We start from the raw sequence: 15,988 nt of genomic DNA on the forward strand, positions 1-15,988 counted from the left end.
GTCTACCCTGTCAAGCCTCTGCAGAATCTTGTGTGTTTCAATGAAATCACCTCTCATTCATCTAAACTGCAGAGAGTACAGGCCCAATTTACTCAGCCTCTCATCAGAGAACTACACTCTCATCCTAGGAACCAATCTAGTGAACCTTCGCTATACTGCCTCAAAGGCAAGTATTTCCATCCTTAGATATGGAGACCAAAACTGCATACAGTACTGTCACCAAGGTGGCCTCACCGAAGCCCTATACAATTGTAGCAAGACTTCCTTGTTCTTGTACTCCAGTCCCCTTGCAATAAAAGCCAACATGCCATTTGCCTTCCTAATTGTTTGATATACCTCATGTTAACTTTCTGTGTTCCTTGTTACAAGTGCACCTTGTATCGCAACATCAACATTTAACAGTTTTACATCTTTAAAAAAATATTCTGATTTTCTATTCTTATTACCCAAGTGAATAGCCTCACACTTCCGCACATTATGTTCCATCTGCCACCTTATTGCCCACTCATTTAACCTCTTTGTAGCCTCTTTGTGTCCTCCTCACAATTTACATTCCCAACTAGCTTTGTATTGTCAGCCAACTTGGATACATTACTCTCAATCTCTTCGTCTTAAGCCATTAATAATAGATTGTAAATAGTTGAGGCTCCAGCACTGATCCTCGTTGGCACTCTACTAGTTACAGCCTGCCAACTTAAAATTGCTCCAATTATCCCTACTATTTGCTTCCTGTCCATTTACCAATCCTCCATCCATGCTGACATATTAGCCCAAACACCATGAGCTCTTATCCTGCGTATTAACCTTTTGTGTGGCACTTTATGCCCTTTTAAAATCCAAATATACTACATCTACTGGCTCCCCTTTATCTATTCTCCTTGTTACATACTCTCAAACCTCTTAATAAATTTGTCAAACACGTTTTCCCTTTCGTAAAACTCCTTTCCTGAATAGCGGTGTTACATTTGCTAACTTTGAATCCGTTCTTGGATCTGGAGAATTATGGAAAATTATAACCAGTGCATTCATCATGCAGCTGCCATGGTGGGATTTGAACTCTTGTCTCTGGATTACTAGTGCAGTGACATTACCACTACACCACCGCCTCCCCAATTCTGTTAGAGGCGGGGAAGTGCTGTGTTGGTACTGACACCCTGACATTGCCGCAACATCATTTAAATGTTATAAATGCTGCTTTAAATAAATTTAAATCTAATTCACTGTGATCCAACGAAGTTTCCTCAATTTTGTAGTTTTTGACGTGCGGCACTCACTTGCCTTCAGTTTCACGACTTTGAAAAGCTGACGTCACTGAGACAAGAGTCCTTGGTGCTGTGAAAGGGAAGGTAACCTAACCATTGTAGCACCGGGGAAGTGGGGTTTACAGTGGCCATTGTTATATGCTGAGTGTCCAAGGGGCTTGTGTGTGAATAGGGGAACGCTGCAAAGGGGCTTGTCTGTGAATTGGGGTACCTCTGCAAGTGTATTGTGTGTGAATGGGGTTATCTCTGCACAGGGCTTATGTGTGAATTGGGGAAGCTCTGCAAAGGGGCTTGTCTGTGAATTGGGGGAGCTGTGCAAGCATATTGTGCATGAATGGGGTTATCTCTGCAAGCGGCTTGTGTGTGAATGGGGGGAGCTCTGCAAGGTGTTGTGTCTGAAAGGGGGAAACTCTGCAAGGGGCTTGTTTGTAAATGGGGGGATACTTTGCAAGGGGGTTGTGTGTAAACAGGGCGAACTCTGAAAGGGGCTTGTGTATGAATGAGGGAAACTCTGAAAGCGTATGGGTTGTGTGTGTCGGTGGGCCATTAGAGGGTATCCTAAACGATGTTGCTATGGGTGTGAACTTTTAGACTTTTGGGAAAGATGTTAGGCCAACATTAACCGTTGCTCGAGAGCAGGGGTGTCCAACCTTTTCGTGTGGGAGGGTCACATTACAATTTTTGTCTTATATAGGGTGTATGGTGAGACATTTTCGGAAAGATAAAGGCATCAAAAATGTATCTTACTATTAATCAAAACAATAACCAATGTGCATTTTTGTGAAGAAGCTTTAAATGAGAAGACTAATTTATTGACTTACTATCTCGTCACTATGTTGGACACCGATTTAGTGAGATACCTGGCATTTTTTTGCTTGCACAAGTAGTCAATGTTTGCCTGCACACTTGTAGCGATGCAGAATATTCTGGATAGATGTCCATCTATCAGGAGTGATCTTGATCACTCGCTCTTCCTCCTCTGTCTGTCTGTCTGTCTCTCTCTCTTTCCCTGTGTCCCCCTCTGTCCTGTGTCCCCCTCTGTCCTGTGTCCCCCTCTGTCCTGTGACCCCCTCTGTCCTGTGTCCCCCTCTCTCTCTGTGTCTCCCTCTCTCTCTGTGTCTCCCTCTCACTGTGTCTCCCTCTCTGTGTTGTTCCACCCCCCCCCCCCACCACCCATCTGTCCTCCTGCTCCTCTCTGTCTTCCCCTCTCTCTATCTCTGTCCTCCCCCTCTCTCTCTCTCTCTGTCTCGGTCTTCCCCTGTCTCTCTGTCCCTCTCTCTGCTAGATAATGAAGCAGTCAGTACCTTTACTACTAGTTTAGTAAAGTAATAGCAAAGGACACTCCATTAGGTACATGGAAAACTGAAATATCTTTAAGACTGACCTTTTCATGAGAGTGTGCATTTTTTTTGATTTTGGTTTCTTGGCATTGCACCTTTGCTTGCCTCTTTGGATTGGATGTTTATTGGTTCCCTTTTATTTGATTTCATCTTTGCTACTGCACTGTATCGTTCAAAATGCTTCACTTGACATAGCTTGTCCTGTTTGTCCTCTAGACACCTGAGCACAAAACAACAGCAGGAATTGCCCAATTTCAAACTTTGCTGCTAGTGGGCATGTAGGTACCATTTTAAGAAGCTGCACCATGCTTTTCTGCTCCTGCGCAGGAAATCCATACCTTTATGTTCCCAATGCATGATGCAAATTTTATAGGGGGAAACAAATTCTGAAGAAGTGTCCATACCCAAAGCATCATTCTCCACAGAGGCTCCCCAACCTGCTGAATGTTTCCAGAATTTTCTGTTTTTGTTTCAGATTTTCAGTATCTGCAGAATTTTGCTTCTTGTTTAGAAAATTTGGGGAATTGCCCTCAGTACACGATAGTGCAAAATGTGCCAGTGCTGTCAATGAACTTGCGGTGGAATTTCAGCCCTAAATCTCAGAAAATGTTCCACACATTCAAGACTTGCAACATTTCTGGTGACTTCAAAAAGAGGCATGTTTCCACTGAAAGTGAGGTTAGATGATGTGACAGTTCAGGACAAAATGCTGTTTCCCCCTCCCCCAATATTTTTGTCTCTTCGAATTTATACTCACTGAGCCACATACCAATGTCTGGCTGTGAGTAAATGATTTGCTCCCAGGACTCTGCAATGCACCTTCTGAGATGAACTCATGAGAAAGGAACTAGTAACCATTTATCATTCCTACCTAGAATTACAGCATGTAACAGCTCAGAAACAGGCCCTTTGTCCCATTATGCTGGTGTTCTTATGCACATGAGCCATCTAGTCCATTTTTACTCTCCTGCTTGGTCCCAATACCTTTTCAATATTCCTCTTTTATAAACAACTATCTAATTTCTGTCTAAAAGAAGTTATGCACTCAGTTTTAACAACCGTTTGTGGCAGAGAATTCCACATTCCAACTTCCTTCTGTGTAAAGAAATTTGTGGAAATGACTGTCTTCCCTTGATGGCATGGCTGAAATCAAGAAATTATAGGGTGCGACCACAAAAATGCACTCTACCATTTGGTAGCACAGTGTTTTATAACCAGCACTGTGCCACCATGTCAACTGCACAATGCTTCTTGAAGTCAAAGATGACTTGGACTTGGTGGCCAAAGATCCTACCACCTTGTGTTTTTATAGTTTTCTGCCTAGTACTAGGGATTTGCAGAAATCTAAATCAAGTTTTGTCAATTGTATTTGATTGGGGTCAGGTGACCTATAAAACACAATAGTTGAATTGTCCATTTTACAAGAAATATAAATCTAATCCATGGAAAATGAGCACACAACCAGATTTTTAGTTGTGACATGGACTTTAACTCTTCAATTATAGTGGTTTGAGTCATGTAATTAGTATGATAGGTTGGGGTCATTTTGGGTTAACCTAAATTAAACAGAAGATCCAAGACAGCTGTAAGGCAGTTTTCTCATCTCAGGAGAGTACTTTATGCAACTGGAACTTATGCAGAACTGTCATGTACAGTATGTGGCCATCAGGGAAATCATCCTTAGAGCTGTGTCAGAAATCATTTTGTTAATCATTTTTTCTTGCTAGAATGGGAATGTAGGGCTTTTAAAGAGATTATCTTCGACCAATGCAACTGGATCATAAAAAATGCAATGAAAGCCAATATGGAATAGATTATTTGTTGAAGATTTATGTTGCTCAAACAAACTACGGTATATTTTGTATCTCCAAATCCTCCCGATGTCTTTGCCTAGATATTCTGCTTTATTTCTACACTTCTGAAATTCCTTCCTGTCTCACCTATCTCTTTTGAAGACTGTCCATCCCAGTATGTCCCTGCTAACGCCCCTTTCCTATTTCTGCCTGCATAATATTAGCAGCAAAGCTTCTCTTACCACTGCCTGATGGTAGACCTCAAATTATTTCACCGCCTGATGCCAAACTACAACTTCCGCTTGAGCTTTTTCTCATAAACAGGCAGGAAACACAATAACTATGGCACTGCCCTGGTATCCTTGTTGCCAGTAGTAACACTGTCCAGACATTCTCAATCGCAGTGGAATGCCATGTTCCCTTTCAGGTGCTTGGTATTCTGGAGTACTGTATACAGTACTGGTCTCCTTATTTAAGGAAGGATGTAAATGCATTGGAGGCAGTACAGAGAAGGTTTACTATGTTAATACCTGGAATGGGCAGGCTGTCTTACGAGGAAAGATTGGACAGGCCAGGCTTGTATCCGCTGGAATTTAGAAGAGGAAGAAGCGACTTGATTGAAACATAAGATCCTGAGGGGTCTTGACAGGGTGGATGAGGAAAGGATGTTTCCCCTTGTGGGAGAATCTAGAACTAGGGGTCACTGTTTAAAAATAAGGGGTCGCCTGTTGAAGACAGAGATGAGGAGAAATTTTTTCTCTGAGTGTCGTGAGTCTTTGGAATTCTCTTCCTCAAAAGGCGGTGGAAGCAGAGTCTGTGTATATTTTTAAGGCAGAGGTAGATAGATTCTTGATAAGCAAGGGGGTGGAAGGTTATCTGGGTTAGGTGGAAATGTGGAGTAATCAGTTCAGCCATGAATCTATTGATTGGCGGAGCAGGCTCAAAGGGCCGAGTGGCCTGGTCCTGCTCCTAATTCATATGTTCGTATGAATGACCTAACCCCCATGTTGTTCCCAACTGATCTGAGAAGGACATGTATCACAGCAACTATCAGCAAAGATAGGAGCAGATTGCAAGTGGCTTTTGAAGTTGATATCAGTTAGGTGGGCAACGGATGGTGTGTGAGGCTGAGATCTGAGATGGAGCTGAGAGGCAATCAACTAGGTTACACAATGCAAGAAGTATCATCTGATGATTTTTCTATATGTAATAACTAAAATAATTGGGAAACAGATGGTCTGTTACCAAGATTACTTTTCCACAGTTACCAACTCAAACATTAATCTTCCTAGCTTATTCATGATTGAGGAATGCTTTATAATAATGGAGGTTGGCTAAGGCCTGGAAAAGAGGAGACACAGTAACCAAAATAGGTGACATCTTTGGCCACTGACAGTTGCCATGCGTCAAGTATATTAAAATCTGAGATCGAAAGACTTTTGGACTCTAAGGAAATCAGGGGTTATGGGGATTGGGCTGGAAAGTGAAGTTGAGGTTGACAGTCAGCTATGATCTTATTGAATGGTGGAGTGGCTGGAGGGACCATATGGCCTACTCCTGCTCCTATTTCTTAGTAACAGCCACTTACCTGCCGATATTCATTCTCTTTGTATTTACATGTCTAAAATGTATTTATTATGTGCATTTATTATTTATTTGGTTGAAGTGAGAACTAGGGTAAGGAGTAGGGAGGGGAGCAGAGAGATGGCAAGGCGAGTGGGGGATTCGGAGGGGTGGAGTGGAAATTTAGGTGTAAGAGAGTGATGGGAAAATAGAACCCTCACCTCTTTGTGTGTGGAGAGTGGGGGGAGCAGTTTGCGGGGGTATCAAGTGCCAAGTAATGGGTGGCCCTTAATGCTTTGCAGTGGGGTTCAGAAATAGCATCTGCTGACTTTTGGAGAGCAGGTAGTTGCAGTGTGTATTGCAAGTACTTTTAATGTGTAAAGTTGGTAGTAGTAATATGTACTAAAAGTGATCTTGATGCATAGATTTTGGAATTACACTATGCACTGAAAATGGTCTCAAAATGTTAAGTAGGGAGTTATAATGGTCTGGATTTTGCGTAATGATGGCGAATGTGTCAGTGTTTGTGTCATTACTCCTCCAAACTGAAGCAATTTCTGGAGTCTGTACATGTGCAGCTAAATGCGAAAATCCAGAAGTTGCTGTAAGTGATTCTACTCTTCCCCATAGGGTGTGCAATTGAATTCCCCCCCTCTCCCCCCCCCCCCCCCCCCCCGCCGCCCAATCTCCATCCACCAACTACAATCAAGTAGAAATCACTGAATTCATGAGAATTTTCACTTTTACATTATTAAGTCTATCTAAAATAATTCAAAAAAAATTTATGTAATTTCCCATGTATATTTCCTAATAATTTGTGATGGTCTCTGTAAAAGTTAATTAAAAATGAAGGACATCAGTACATTTTTTCTTCTTGGGCTGCTGTCTTTGAGAATGTTTAAATATGATTGGCTGCTTACCCTACTTGATGACATCATTGTTGCTGGATGCCGGGAGATCCCCTTAACTTGTCACCAGATTGAAACTGACATCGGGAGAGGGGAAATCCACGTCACAGAGATTGCTAAATCTTTGTAGGCAGCTTTCTTCAAAATCGGTGGCAAGTGCCTTTGCTTCACTGCTGACTGTGAAATCTGGGCCAATTTTTAAAAAAATTCATTCATGGGATGTGGGCATCGCTGGCTAGGCCAGCATTTATTGCCCATCCCTAATTTCCCTTGAGAAGGTGATGGTGAGCTGCCTTCTTGAACTGCTGCGGTCCTTGGGGTGTAGGTACATCCACAGTGCTGTTAGGAAGGGAATTCCAGGATGTTGACCCAGCAATAGTGAAGGAACGGTGATATAGTTCCAAGTCAGGATGGTGTGCGGCTTGGAGGGGAACTTGCAGGTGGTGGTGTTCCCATGCATCTGCTGCCCTTGTCCTTCTAGGTGGTAGAGGTCACGGGTTTGGAAGGTGCTGTTGAAGGAACCTTGGTGCATTGATGCAATGCATCTTGTAGACGGTAGACACTGCTACCACTGTGCAGCGGTGGTGAAGGGAGTGAATATTTGAAGGTGGTGGATGGGGTGCCAGGCAAGTGGAGACTATTCCATCACACTCCTGACTTGTGCCTTGTAGATGGTGGACAGGCACTGAGGAGTCAGAAGGTGAGTTACTCGCTGCAGCATTCCCAGCCTCTGACCTGCTCTTGTAGCCACAGTATTTAAGTCGCTGATCCAGTTCAGTTTCTAGTCAATGGCAACCCCCAGGATGTTGATAGTGGGGGATTCAGCGATGTAATGCCATTGAACATTAAAGGGAGATGGTTAGATTCTCTCTTAGAGTCATTGAGTTATACAGCACAGAAACAGGCCCTTTAGCTCATTGTGTCTGTGCCGGCCATCAAGCACCTATCTATTCGAATCCCATTTTCCAGCACTTGGCCCGTAGCCTTGTACGCTATGGCATTTCAAGTGCTCATCTAAATGCTTCTTAAATGTTGTGAGGGTTCCTGCCTCTACCACCGCTTCAGGTAGTGTGTTCCAGATTCCAACCACCCTCTGGGTGCAAAACTTTTTCCTCAAATCCCCTCTAAACCTCCCGCCCCTTACCTTAAATCTGTGCCCCCGGTTATTGACATCTCTGCTAAGGGGGAAAAAAATTCTTCCTATCTATCCTATCAATGCCCCTCATAATTTTGTATACCTCAATCAGGTCCTCCCCTCAGCCTTCTCTGCTCTGAGGAAACCTATCCTAGCCTATCCAGTCTCTCTTCATAGCTGAAATGCTCCAGCCCAGGCAACATCCCAGTGAATCTCCTCTGCACCCTCTCCAGGGCAATCATATCCTTCCTATAGTGCGATAACCAGAACTGTACACAGTACTCCAGCTGTGGCCTAACTAGTGTTTTATACAGCCCATCATTATCTCTTAATTTCTATGCCTCAGTTAATAAAGGCAAGTATCCCATATGCCTTCCTAACCACCTTGTCTGTCTGTGCTGCTGCCTTCAGTGATAAATGGACAAGTACACCAAGGTCCCTCTGACCCTCTATACTTCCTAGGGTCCTACCATCCATTGTATATTCCCTTACCCTGTTAGTCCTCCCAAAATGCATCACCTTACACTTCTCAGGATTAAATTCAATTTGCCACTGCTCTGCCCATCTTACCAGCCCATCTATATCGTCCTGTAATCTGAGGCTTTCCTCTTCACTATTTAAGACACCACCAATTTTCATGTCATCTGCGAACTTACTGATCATACCTCCTTTATTCACGTCTAAATCATTAATGTACACAACAAACAGCAAGGGTCCCAGAACCTATCCCTGCGATACACCACTGGTCACAGGCTTCCACTCGCAAAAACAACCCTCGACCATCACCCTGTGCCTCCTACCACGAAGCCAATTTTGGATCGAATTTGCCAAATTGCCCTGGATCTCATGGGCTATTACCTTCTTAACTAATCTCCCATGCGGGATCTTATCAGAAGCCTTACTGAAGTCCATGTAGACTACATCAACTGCCTTATCCTCATCTACACATCTAGTCACCTCCTCAAAGTTCAGTCAAGTTTGTTAGACACTATCTCACCCTGACAAAGCTATGCTGACTATCCCTGATTAATCCCTGCCTCTCCAAGTGGAGATTAATCCTGTCCCTCAGAATTTTTTCCAATAGTTTCCCTACCACTGATGTTAGACTCACTGGCCTGTAATTACCTGGTTTATCCCTGCTACCCTTCTTGAATAATGGTACCACATTTGTTGTCCTCCAGTCCTCTGGTACGTCTCCTGTGGCCAGAGAGGATTTGAAAATTTGTGTCAGAGCCCCTGCAGTCTCCTGCCTTGCCTCACATGACAGCCTGGGTTACATCTCATCTGGGCCTGGGGATTTATCCACTTTTAAGCCTGCTGAAATAGCTAATACTTACTCCCTTTCAATGCTAATTGGTCCAGGTATATCACAAACCCCCTCCCTGATCTCTACACCTACATTGTCCTTCTCCGTAGTGAACACAGATGAAAAGTAATCATTTAACGTCTCACCTATGTCCTCCAGCTCCACACACACATTGCCATTTTGGTCCCTAATGGGTCCTACTCTTTCCCTGGTTATCCTCTTACCCTTAATATACTTATAAAACGCTTTGGTATTTTCCTTTATCTTGCCCGCCAGTGTTTTTTCATGTCCCCTCTTTGTTCCCCTAATTTTTTAAGTATTTCCCTGCACTTTCTATACTCCTCTGGGGCCTTTGCTGTTTTCAGCACTTTGAATCTGCCATAAGCCTCCTTTTTTTTCCTTATCCAATCCTCTATATCCCTTGACATCTAGTGTTCCCTGGACTTGTTGGTCTTACCCTTCACCTTTACGGGAACATGTTGGCCCTGAACTCTCACTATTTCCTTTTGAATGACTCCCACTGGTCTGATGTAGACTTTCCTACAAGTAGCTGCTCCCAGTCCACTTTGGCCAGATCCTGTTTTATCATCTTGAAATCGGCCTTCCCCCACTTCAGTACCTTTATTTCCGGTCTATCTTTGTCCTTTTCCATAACTACCTTAAATCTTACAGAGTTATGGTCACTATCCCCGAAATGCTCCCTCACTGACACTTCTACCACTTGTCCGGCATTTTTCCCTAGGATTAGGTCCAGTACTGCCCTTCTCTTGTAGGACTTTCTATGTGCTGGCTCAAAAACTCTCCTGGATGCACTTTAAGAATTCTGCCCCCTTTATGTCTTTTGCACTGAGACTATCCCAGTTGATATTGGGGAAGTTGAAATCCCCTACTATTATTACCCTATTATTTTTACACCTCTCTGAGATTTGCCTACATATCTGCTCCTTTATCTCTCCCTGACTGTTTGGAGGCCTGTAGTACACTCCCAGCCAAGTGATTGCCCCCTTTTTGTTTTTAAGTTCTACCCATATGGCCTCATATGAGAAACCTTCTAAGATACAATCCCTCCTTACTGCAGTAATTGACTCCTTGATCAACAGTGCAATGCCACCTCTTTTACACCCTCCCCCGTCACGCCTGAAGATTCTATACCCTGGAATATTGAGCTACCAGTCCTGCCCTTCCCTCAACTATGTCTCTGTGATAACAAAAATATCATATTCCCATGTGTTAATCAATGCCCTCAATTCATCTGCCTTACTAGTAAGACTTCTTGCATTGAAGTAGATGCAATCCAGTCTTGCATTGTTCGCTTGTGCCTTAGCAGGTCTATATTTGCTCTGCCTTCCAGACTGACTCAGTTTCTCTTCTATATTTCACTGTGCATAACCCCTTACTATACCTCCACTCTATCCCATCCCCCTGCCAAATTAGTTTAACCCCCCCTTGTTTGAGATGTACTAGAAGTGGTCTTAGTGTGTAGATTTGGGGATCACTGTGTAGAGTTAAGTATTAACAGTGCTTTAGTGATAGCACTCTTGCCTCAGAAGATTGTGGGTTCAAGCCTCTCTCCAGAGAATTTAGCACATAATCTGGGCTGACATTCTATAGTAGTACTGAAGGAGTGCTGCACTGTGAAAGGAACTGTATTTTTGATGAAATGTTAAACCATGGCCCCAAATCTCTGGGTACTATTCCAAGAAGAGCAATGGAGTTTTCCTGGTGTTCTGGTCATTATTTATCCCTCAACCAACAACATTGAAACAGATTATCTGATCTTTTACATTGCTGTTTGTGGGATCTTATTGTGCACAAATTGGCTGACATATTATCCTATATAACAGTAATTACATTTCAAAAAGTAACTAATTGGCTATGAAGTGCTTTGGGTCGTCCCAAAGATGTGAAAGATGCTATATAAATGCAAATTATTTTCTTCTTAATCTAAATAGATATTCTTTGATCAGGCATTTCTTATAATTTTCCCAATTCCACTTTAAATGAAAACACTACAGACATACATTAAGGAAAGCTAGAATGAATGGGTAAGCCTTGTGGCATTTTATATTACTGTGATTTTCAGTGGCATCCCCGACATGGGTGGCAATGCTGTAATAAAAATTAAGTGGTGATATTGCTGCTGGAGGAACCGAGAATGACACTTAGGCTGTCGTTTTCGAAGGATCCTTCGGAGACTGCAATTCTGCCACTGGCATTTGTAAACGGATACTGCTGATAACTCTGGCTCTCACTTTACTGGTTACACAGGGGCTGGGACTCTTTTGCACTGTGAATCTGTATCTGGACTTTCCTCTAACATCAGGCAAAGTTCAGAGCCAGGAAATGAAATTCATAAATGTGTTTTTTAAATGAAAGCAAATTCAGGCATGAGATTGCTACAAAATAGCCCCACTGGGAAGTACTTGGCTCTGCTCAGCATCTCTCCATGGAAGCACAGCTTAAGATGACATCTCAGCACATTGAGAACTGCAGTTGCAAACGCATGTCTGCCTGTCTGACACAGTGCCGTGATGCCCTAACTCTTGTGTCAGCATGCTGCTTTAAAAACGTAGCTTGTTATAGCACTCAGTAAATCATTGAAGGTGAGGAACAGAATGGGACCAGGTACCTGTTCTTGACAAATTCATCTATAGGTTTCGCAACAAGGCAAACATTTGTGTTTGTAACCTCTGATAAAGTGACATATCCAATTGAATATAATACCAAGCATTAACTTTCAATTGCTTAGGCAAATAGACGGAGGTATGTAAATGCAGAGAAGTGGGACACTGTTAAATGTATTTTGCAGTTGGTTACTTTTTTTGTATGGTCTTATGGCAACACCTATGCAGTCATATTCAGCTGGCCTCAGACACCGGAAACATCAGAGGAATGTATGATGGCATGAAGAGAGCTCTTGGGCCAACCATCAAGAAGATCACCCCCCTCAAATCTAAATCGGGGGACATAAACACTGACCAACGCAAACAGATGGACCGCTGGGTTGAGCACTACCTAGAACTGTACTCCAGGGAGAATGCTGTCACTGAGACTGCCCTCAATGCAGCCCAGCCTCTACCAGTCATGGATGAGCTGGACGAACAGCCAACCAAATCGGAACTCAGTGATGCCATTGATTCTCTAGCCAGTGGAAAAGCCCCTGGGAAGGACAGCATTACCCCTGAAATAATCAAGAGTGCCAAGCCTGCTATACTCTCAGCACTACATGAACTGCTATGCCTGTGCTGGGACGAGGGAGCAGTACCCCAGGACATGCGCGATGCCAACATCATCACCCTCTATAAAAACAAAGGTGACCGCGGTGACTGCAACAACTACCGTGGAATCTCCCTGCTCAGCATAGTGGGGAAAGTCTTTGCTCGAGTCGCTCTGAACAGGCTCCAGAAGCTGGCCGAGCGCGTCTACCCTGAGGCACAGTGTGGCTTTCGTGCAGAGAGATCGACTATTGACATGCTGTTCTCCCTTCGTCAGATACAGGAGAAATGCCGTGAACAACAGATGCCCCTTTACATTGCTTTCATTGATCTCACCAAAGCCTTTGACCTCGTCAGCAGACGTGGTCTCTTCAGACTACTAGAAAAGATCGGATGTCCACCAAAGCTACTAAGTATCATCACCTCATTCCATGACAATATGAAAGGCACAATTCAACATGGTGGCTCCTCATCAGAGCCCTTTCCTATCCTGAGTGGTGTGAAACAGGGCTGTGTTCTCGCACCCACACTTTTTGGGATTTTCTTCTCCCTGCTGCTTTCACATGCGTTCAAATCCTCTGAAGAAGGAATTTTCCTCCACACAAGATCAGGGGGCAGGTTGTTCAACCTTGCCCGTCTAAGAGCGAAGTCCAAAGTACGGAAAGTCCTCATCAGAGAACTCCTCTTTGCTGACGATGCTGCTTTAACATCTCACACTGAAGAATGCCTGCAGAGTCTCATCGACAGGTTTGCGTCTGCCTGCAATGAATTTGGCCTAACCATCAGCCTCAAGAAAACGAACATCATGGGGCAGGATGTCAGAAATGCTCCATCCATCAATATTGGCGACCACGCTCTGGAAGTGGTTCAAGAGTTCACCTACCTAGGCTCAACTATCACCAGTAACCTGTCTCTAGATGCAGAAATCAACAAGCGCATGGGTAAGGCTTCCACTGCTATGTCCAGACTGGCCAAGAGAGTGTGGGAAAATGGCGCACTGACACGGAACACAAAAGTCCGAGTGTATCAGGCCTGTGTCCTCAGTACCTTGCTCTACGGCAGCGAGGCCTGGACAACGTATGCCAGCCAAGAGCGACGTCTCAATTCATTCCATCTTCGCTGCCTTCGGAGAATACTTGGCATCAGGTGGCAGGACTATATCTCCAACACAGAAGTCCTTGAAGCGGCCAACACCCCCAGCTTATACACACTACTGAGTCAGCGGCGCTTGAGATGGCTTGGCCATGTGAGCCGCATGGAAGATGGCAGGATCCCCAAAGACACATTGTACAGCGAGCTCGCCACTGGTATCAGACCCACCGGCCGTCCATGTCTCCGTTATAAAGACGTCTGCAAACGCGACATGAAATCGTGTGACATTGATCACAAGTCGTGGGAGTCAGTTGCCAGCATTCGCCAGAGCTGGCGGGCAGCCATAAAGACAGGGCTAAATTGTGGCGAGTCGAAGAGACTTAGTAGTTGGCAGGAAAAAAGACAGAGGCGCAAGGGGAGAGCCAACTGTGCAACAGCCCCAACAAACAAATTTCTCTGCAGCACCTGTGGAAGAGCCTGTCACTCCAGAATTGGCCTTTATAGCCACTCCAGGCGCTGCTTCACAAACCACTGACCACCTCCAGGCGCGTATCCATTGTCTCTCGAGATAAGGAGGCCCAAAAGAAAAAAGAAAGATGGGTAGCAGGGTTGAATTTCATTATTGTTGGCTGTTAAGATACAAGCAAAGTTGTGTTCAAGATACCCATTGAAATTAACAATAACAAAGGGAGAAGTATAAAGCACTGATCATAAGCTTGTGTAGTTCACACGAACTAACCTCCCTTCTATAAGATGCCTATTGAATTGTTCCATTTCAACTAATCATGTATCACCCAATCACATGACTTCAATAGGAACTATTATACCTGACGTGGAAGTAAAGTTTTCTTCTATTTTACATACTGTATTCTTCAGAGTCAACAGATTTTACTATCTGAACAATTTGATGATCCCACATTTGACCTAAATAGCACAATTAAGTCACTAGTTCTTTGTGATATTTAATCTTAGTGAGCTGTTTGATCACGTTTGTTCATTGTATGAATGCTGTAGATCGCTGCTGGAGTGACACACTCAATCTCTAACTGCCTCTCTATGTCTCCCTCGCTGTCAATCTTTACAAAGTCGTTCTTGTTCTCCACCTGAAATCAAATTTTTTTTTCATAGGCAATAAATTTGTACCTGTAGTAATAATAGGCAGTTTCATTTTTGTCTTCCAAATTGTTTTTGATGATCTTTGCGGAATACTGATGGAATGTAACCTTACACTGCTGACCACAAAATGGGATCTGCCAAAGAATGGACAAGTAGCAAACTGTGCTGCATTCTCACTCCTCAAGTGTAGAGTTTGTACATTTTTTCTAATTGTTTCAAAGTGCAAAAAATGGAAACTGAATACGAATCTCTCAAGAGAATGCGAAAATCACCATCAACTTGTTTGCAAATGACTCGTATGTACATTCTCAAATAGTAACTTTTCTGCTTGACTGTAGATTATTTTGACCTTTCCACCAAATTTTGTATACTTCAGATAATTTTGATTAATACTAAATAAGTGGCTACATAACATGGTGTTGCATGCCCCACACTGTAACCCCCAATTTTCTTCCTGCTTTTCCTAAAGGTGCTGTTTACAGCTGGGCTATGGTTCTTTCAGTACCACACCAAAGTGGGCTGAAGTTAATGTAGGATCCTATTTAGCATTGGTAGGTTATTTAATGATGGGGAGGGAAATCATAATACTGCCCTCATCTAATGGTGACAAATTACAGCTCAAACAACAGTCGCCGGACAGCGATCAGAAGCCAGAACCATGGGTCATATTTCTGCATCTTAGTCCAGGGATGTTGTGGCCACACATATTACACCTACGGCCACACAGCTGAGATCAGAGTTTACCGTTATCGCGTGTAAAGAACATCTCAGAAAGAGTGATTGAGATTAAATAGTATCTAAAATTACAGACAAGCAGACATGATTCTTTTACTTAGTTCCAAATCTTGATGATGTCCTAACTGATGTTCAACAGAAAGAGGAAAACTGCCATCATTAGAGACCATAGAAGGAATAAATGATCAGAAAATAAATTGATTGCTGCACTAAATACTACTAATTGTACAGTCTCAAACTTTGGCATTTTAACACAAGGTCTTTTAAACTACTTTACATGGCAGTATGTTAGCCATCGAAAATCTTTTTAAACAGGAGACAAAGATCTCACCTTTGTTTAGAGTGAGTATATGTCCCCACTTCCTAGACTAAATCTTTGTACCAATTTCAAGGCAGTTTCCTTCTCCACCCGCTCACGTACATGCAACATATATCTGCTCACTACAGAATGCTGTGTAGGAGTTCACATTGTGCACAATGCAATGAGAGTATGAAAGCATCACCTACATTGAACATCTCCAGT

General features: G+C 43.3%; 1 protein-coding gene across 2 annotated transcripts in view; it reads left to right on the forward strand.

Annotated features, from left to right (window-relative positions):
- LOC137371756 (nmrA-like family domain-containing protein 1) overlaps nucleotides 1-15,988 on the forward strand; it is an 80,216-nt gene that overhangs the window by 46,262 nt on the left and 17,966 nt on the right. The gene's annotated exons all lie outside the window — the stretch shown is intronic.

The sequence above is a fragment of the Heterodontus francisci genome, chromosome 7 (assembly GCF_036365525.1).
Source record: "Heterodontus francisci isolate sHetFra1 chromosome 7, sHetFra1.hap1, whole genome shotgun sequence".
In the NCBI taxonomy this organism is placed as follows: domain Eukaryota; kingdom Metazoa; phylum Chordata; class Chondrichthyes; order Heterodontiformes; family Heterodontidae; genus Heterodontus; species Heterodontus francisci.